Below are 7,261 nucleotides of genomic sequence, written 5' to 3'. Positions count from 1 at the left end.
TGCGCGCGGGTGTGCGGCCTGTTGAACCAGCCCCTGTGTGAGACCATCTCGGTGCCATCCTCGCTGCGGCCGCAGCTACCCACCCCTGCCACGCTGTGCCCAGCCCCGAAGAGGCCCAAGCGGGGAGTGTGTGTGGGGGAAGATGGTGCCAGGCCCTCTGCTGACGATTGCTGTCACTGTTCATCCTCCCGGAGGACGGCGCACTGGAACGGTTGTGTCAGGGGTGTTGGAAGAACGTGAGCATCAAACGTGTTTCGTCTGAAGTGTGAAATCCCCCGACATTTTACAGTGTTTGTAGTGTTCTTTGAATAGAATAAATGGTGATTTTTCCTAATTTGTGATTTGTTGTCTGTTGCTCTCCAGCCTAGTTGGGGATGAAAAGGAAAGTGCCGTATTGTCTCGAATAGGAGAGCGGCAGGCTGCAGGACGGTGTCTTCAGCGCTGACATTACACCGTGCCTGATGGACTCTCCTTTTCACGGTGATAAATGTTAATGCGTTCTGCAGTTCAGGGTGCATTTGGATGACAGCCGGAGCTCTTGTATATGCCACGTGTTTTTACGGTACTCATACTAAGTTGGAAATTACAAATGTGTTAACATATCTCGGAGTTCTGGGCAATTGGGGGCTTCTTTTATTTTTAATGTGTTTAATTAGCGTGGGTTATGTTTGAGAATTCCATGGCTGTCTTTGTAAACTCCTACCTGACACATATATAGACCACGTTTACTATAAACCTCACTAGGTCTGGCCAAGACAGGGGCAGTTCTTTTTTAGGGCTCGGGCCTACCGTCCCACTGCGTTAGCAGTGGGCGTGGCCTAATTAGGCAGAGTGCAGTGTGAGTGCAGAGTGTGAGTGCAGAGTGCAGAGTGCGAGTGCAGAGTGCAGTGTGAGTGCAAGTGCAGAGTGTGAGTGCAGAGTGCAGAGTGTGAGTGCAGAGTGTGAGTGCAGAGTGCAGAGTGTGAGTGCAGAGTGCGAGTGTAGAGTGTGAGTGCAGAGGGCAGAGTACAGAGTGCAGAGTACAGAGTGCAGAGTGTGAGTGCAGAGTGCAGAGTGTGAGTGAGTGCAGAGTGCAGAGTGTGAGTGAGTGTAGAGTGTGAGTGAGTGTAGAGTGCAGAGTGTGAGTGAGTGTAGAGTGCAGAGTGTGAGTGAGTGCAGAGTGTAGAGTGTAGAGTGTGAGTGAGTGTAGAGTGCAGAGTGAGTGCAGAGTGAGAGTAAGTGCAGAGTGAGAGTAAGTGCAGAGTGAGAGTGAGTGCAGAGTGAGAGTGCGTGCAGAGTGAGAGTGAGTGCAGAGTGAGTGCAGAGTGAGTGCAGGTGCAGAGTGTAGAGTGAGTGCAGAGTGAGAGTGAGTGCAGAGTGAGTGCAGGTGCAGAGTGCAGAGTGAGTGCAGGTGCAGAGTGAGTGCAGAGTGAGTGCAGATGCAGAGTGAGTGAGAGTGAGTGTAGATGCAGAGTGAGTGAGAGTGAGAGTGAGTGAGAGTGAGTGCAGAGTGAGAGTGAGTGCAGAGTGAGTGCAGAGTGAGTGCAGGTGCAGAGTGCAAGTGGAGAGTGAGTGCAGGTGCAGAGTGAGTGCAGAGTGAGTGCAGGTGCAGAGTGAGTGCAGGTGCAGAGTGGGTGCAGAGTGAATGCAGAGTGAGTGCAGAGTGAGTGTGAGTGCAGAGTGCAGAGTGAGTGTGAGTGCAGAGTGCAGACTGAGTGTTGAGTGAGTGCAGGTGCAGAGTGAGTGCAGAGTGAGTGCGAGTGCAGAGTGAGTGCAGGTGCAGAGTGAGTGCAGAGTGACTGCACAGTGAGTGTGACTGCAGAGTGACTGCATAGTGACTGCAAAGTGAGTGTGACTGGAGAGTGAGTGTGACTGCAGAGTGACTGAAGAGTCACTGCAGAGTGAGTGTGACTGCAGAGTGACTGCAGAGTGAGTGTGACTGCAGAGTGACTGCAGAGTGACTGCAGAGTGACTGCAGAGTGACAGTGACTGCAGAGTGACAGTGACTGCAGTGTGTGAGTGTGCAGGGTGAACAGTGTGAACAGTGTGTGAGTGTGCAGGGTGAACAGTGTGTGAGTGTGCAGGGTGAACAGTGTGAGTGTGCAGGGTGAGCAGTGTGTGAGTGTGTAGGGGCAGTGTGTGAGTGTGCAGGGTACGAACACTCTAATTAAGTCCACCACACACACATACATAAGACCACACACATAAGACCACACACACACCACAAACACACCACACACACACCGCATACACACACCACTCTCTCACCACCACACACTCACCACCACTCACCACCACACACTCCCCACCACACACTCCCCACCACACACTCACCACCACACATGCAACCACACACACAACCACACACACACACCACCAGCCGTCAGTGCACGCTTTCACCAGGCACAAACACCACCAGCCATCAGTGCACACTTTCACCGGGCACAAACACCACCAGCCGTCAGTGCAGGCTTCCACCAGGCACACAACACCAAACGTCAGTGTACGCTTTCACCAAACACACACACACACCACCAGCCATCAGTGCACACTTTCACCAGGCACACACAACACCAGCCGTCAGTGCACGCTTTCACCAGGCGCACTCACCACCAGCCGTCAGTGCACGCTTTCACCAGGCATTCACACACCACCAGCCATCTGTGCACGCTTTTACCAGGCACACACACCACCAGCCGTCAGTGCACGCTTCCACCAGGCACACACACCTCCAGCCAGCAGTGCACGCTTACACCAAGCACACACACCACCAGCCATCAGTGAACAATTTCTACAGGCACACACACCAACAGCCATCAGTGCACACATCAATTGTTAACGCATCCACAATAAACTATTGTAGCAATCGCAGTATGGTGCACTTTACTTTTAAACATATTCATCTAAAGCGCAGCATGCCACCATTGCTACAATTCCAATCCAACCCACATATTTCCACTACACACCACATGCATATACTCCATAACACATGGATACAGGGAGAGGTGTGGCGCCGCAGCCAGGGCGACTGACGCTGGAATCTGGGGATCACGGTTCGATCCCCGGCTCCGGCGGCAGGTTAGCCCAGCACCATGCGACTCTGGGCAATAGCTTGCGTAATCTTCCCGACGGCCCCCAGCGCCTAGAGACCCTAACGGGTGATTGTGCGCTATACAAATGTGGATTATTATTATTATAAAAGACATTGCCATTTACAATGCCATTACCTCTAACTCAAATAAATCAGAGACCTATTGCATTTCTAATGCTTGTTTTTTAATTGAAAAATGCTCCCACCCAACATTCCTCAGCAAACTGGAAGTAAAACATAAAACGTGGGGGAATTCTATTTTTAAATATCTACAATACTTGCGTTTTAGGAGTGAGGGCGAAAATAACACAAGGTTAAGAATGAATATGTATAAAGCAAAATACACTGACTCCTAAATTGTTCTCTGAAAGCGTTCATTATCCCCATTCAAATCAAAGACCGCATATTGTACTGTATTTTGTCACTATATACAGGAGGTTCCCCTAGCTATACGTCAGAATACATTACAGTGCGCGTGAGCACCCACTCCAATTTACATTAATTCGCAGCACAGCCTCGCATTAGGGTTCCATCGGCCGGCCTTGTCAGAGCCTTTGTTTGTTTATTTATAGCAGCTACTGGTCATCGTGGGGGTGAAGGGGATTGGTCTGACCTCTGGCCCATTCTTAGGCAGATTTTGAGCAGAAGTTCCTCTCGTGTGGCACTAATTGAAATGATTGGCGGAGGGTGGGGGTCCGGGCGGGGGGTGGGGGGCCTGTGAGCTCACTCCGTCTGACTCAGGCTTATCTGCCGGGGGCTAAGCGAGGAGGGAGGGGCGCCTCCGCTTCATTCCAGCAGGGCTCAGGACCCGGGCCATCTGTCCGCACTGGGGCTTTCACGGCGATCACTCCGGCCACTCTGCAGGGGACTCAGCGCCGGGAACCGCTCGGGACTGGACGTGCCGCGCTCGGGAGCCGCTCAGCAGGTCAGTGCGTCCACCAGGCCAGGGGCTGCGCCGGGTACAGGTGGCACGGCGCCCAGGCGCGCTCCTTGCCCTGGCTGCTCAGTCTTTTCGGCCTCATTTAGGGGGGTGCGAGGCCGCCTGAGGGACCGCTCATGGGGTGGGGTGTGGGGGTTGATTTCTGTCCCACGCATTGTTCACCAGGAGATGCTTTTTACCACACTTCATGCTCCTAAGCTTGGCAGATGACGGAAACAGGGCACAGACAGATTCCGTGATTTGCCCCGGACCTGTCTGACAGAGCAGTGAAGTGACGAATTCATCATTAGAACTCGGGTTTGCCTGGTTTCGGAACTGGAGAATTGATGTCACTAGACCATAGACACAATGCAGCGCTCCACCTCCAGGCTGAGGAAGTGTGTCACGCTGGTTGCGCGTGGTAACATCAGGCAGGGTTTTTGTTGTTTTAATCACGATTTGAGGCCGAAGGACCCATTTGTAGAGGAAGTTTTTCGTTCTGGGTGGGCGAAAGAATCTGACTAGAATGCCTGGTCGGTCTGGCACCGAACATAGGCCAAAATAAAAGTGGCTCCCATCACTGACTCATATATATATATGCCTATATTTGCAAATTGAGGCCGTTTTGTACTTAACAAGCTGTAAAGTGTTTTGTAAGGCATGGAAGACTGCGTGAAGTTGAGCTTGCTGCAGGCATGTTTGTTTTAATATCAGGAAATTAACAGTAAAAAGCGTCCAGCGGGGCCATAACAAACACAGCCTTCAAACAGCACAAGCTGGCCCACACACTGACCTTTGAGACCAGGCACCGGGCATTGCCTCCCTCTAGGACAATCCATCCATGCTGGCTGGCTTAGTGCAGTAACCACATACATCCCTTCCAACGAGAATTGTCTTGCATAGTTTCCCCCGTGTCTTTTGTGTACACGTAGGGTCGGGGGCCTGCTGGAAAAGGTACACTATGGAGCGAACCAGGAACCGCTGCTCAGCGCCGAGTTCCGTGCGTCTCTTTAGGTAATGAGCCCTTGTTGCTGAGAGGCCAGTCAGTGTAAGAGCACGTCACCGGCCGTGACGCGTACTATTGTATGCCGCGAGCAGCAGAAGTATTGAGTCCGTCCCCAGAGCCCCAGCAGCCCAGCGCCGCGTGTCCCACCTGTCGCGTGTCCGCTGGGTACCCTTTCGATGCATTGCATTGTGCTATTTCTGCTCTTTCATTTTCAGTATGTCTCGAGTTCTGAGAAGATTTTGTACCATGTCGCTATAAAATAATTTGATGTTAAAATATGTTAACATTCTTAGAACATCGGTGGGGTGTTGTCAAGGCAAAATAAACGGGTAAAACAAGCACCCTTGCAAGGGTGATGCTTTGATTGGGCTGAGGCATGTTTGAGTGTATTAGCTTTCAGAGCACGCAGGTCTCTTGCTCTGGAAAGGTTGGCTTTGGAAGTGACCTCGTACCCATCCCAACGCACACACCCGTTTTTATATATAAAAAAAGTACTTGCAAGACTGCATCTGATTGTTTTGTCTTCCTCAGAACGTCGAGCTATAGGGAAATATCAGAGAAAATCCTGATTTTGGTCCAAGTGATTTGCTGTTGTATCAAAATGGAGCTCCCCTCTCTCACCCTTCAGAACTAGAATATTTCTTGAGTTTATCTTCAGAACTGCCTCTAATAACTATTGTTTTTTATTTAATTTGGTGGGGAAATTGTGTTATAAAATTAAATCTTTTTGTCCCCATTAGCAAATTTGTTTTTTTTCCCCTTATACCAAATAGTGTTGGCCTTGCACACTCTGTGGCATATGGGGCTAATATTAAATGGATTTGCAGGGCTGTTTTTTGCTCCCAGTAATGGTTGACTTCCAGTCACAATGCAATCTACTAAGTGCAACATGATCTGTGAACATCAGGGGACAACAGATGTAACATTAAGGACGAAAGGAAACGAAACATGATGCTACTTCTCAATAAATAGTGTTAATTGAGTTTCGTGATATGGATTAAGGCAGTTTTTAACCCGTGTTTAACGTTTTATTTTCTACTTATTTTTCTCCATCTTTTGGCAGTGGTATCGGAGTTAATTATTTGTTTTTTATCATTTTGATTTTTACTTCTCTTAAGCCTCCAACTTGATGACAGAAAACATATTTGTCAAAGCTGTTTTTATTAAAAATAGATGGAAGCTCTGGACATATTATCCATGTTGGCAATGTTATCTGTCTTATTGAAAATTATAGTAAATAACTTATAATTTTCATGAATATATATATATATTCTTACTATAAACAGCAAGAAGTGTTGCAGAATGTATTTTAGAGGCTCAAGCTTATCATTAATCTGCAATATGGAATTCAGTAATTTCAGACTTGTCATATGTAAGGGTTAAATGGGGACGTAAGAAGGGCAAAGGAAGCGAGAAACCATTGAAAGAAAGTTAACACCAAGGCCAGCTTTACTAATCTTTCATGCAACGCAGCAAGCCAATCTGTGCTGCAGAATGCAGCACTCATAGAAAGTGGAAGTAACAAGGAGAAATAAGGATATTTCTTCTGTTACACCTCTCTTGGGTAGGCGCACCATTTTGGTGTAAACCTAAGTTTACTGCCTATGGTAAATCTGGTTTTTAGTCACAATACGTGACACAAGGAGAACACAAGTGCATTATAAATCTCAGCACAAATGTGGATGGTGTAGATGACATATGACATTGGTTTTGTAGGCATTTCCAGTTGGTAAAACATTATTGGATTTTTGGGGTGTATTACACAGAATATAGCACCTCAACGTTGATGTAAGAGAGTGTTTAAGCATTCATGCCCCCAGTCTGGGGGGGGGGGCTCAGATTGTAAATTCATGTGACTCTTCATGATCTTTCTTAACCTATGAGTTGCATAACTAACATATTTTATTCTGCAAAGTAATAGAAAATATTTGATGCTGGAAGAAGTGTTTGGTGCCACTTGCTAATCTTCTTTGAATAAAAGAGTATTCATCCCAGAACAAACAATTAAGCTTAGTGAGGTTATTCAGAGCTAATGTATGAGGTGTAGAAATTTGAAAGAAAGATTTGTATTTTGTCTTGAGTGATTGTGTGTTGTTGCGTGTGTGTGTCTGTATGTATTTGCACAGGTATGTTGGGGGTTTGTGTGTGCACGTGTATGTGTGTGGGTGTGTGAGTTGTTACTGTATGGATGCCTCTGATTACAGCCAGCAGGATTTAATGTGCTTGTAATGCAAATGCTTTTTATTCTTTTTTATGTTTTCTGCTT

The 7,261-nt window shown here is 47.9% G+C and overlaps 1 protein-coding gene across 4 annotated transcripts in view; it reads left to right on the top strand.

Annotated features, from left to right (window-relative positions):
- The first annotated feature begins 3,853 nt into the window (after positions 1-3,853).
- LOC144829031 (poly(rC)-binding protein 3-like) overlaps positions 3,854-7,261 on the top strand; it is a 335,139-nt gene continuing 331,731 nt past the window's right edge. For all 4 annotated transcript variants that reach the window (XM_078687748.1, XM_078687747.1, XM_078687746.1 and 1 more), the window contains exon 1: positions 3,854-3,995. The gene's annotated coding sequence lies outside the window, so the exon portion shown is untranslated. The remainder of the gene's footprint in view (positions 3,996-7,261) is intronic.

The sequence above is a fragment of the Lissotriton helveticus genome, chromosome 4_1 (genome assembly GCF_964261635.1).
Source record: "Lissotriton helveticus chromosome 4_1, aLisHel1.1, whole genome shotgun sequence".
Classification (NCBI taxonomy): domain Eukaryota; kingdom Metazoa; phylum Chordata; class Amphibia; order Caudata; family Salamandridae; genus Lissotriton; species Lissotriton helveticus.
This window is presented reverse-complemented; position numbering and strand designations above follow the sequence as displayed.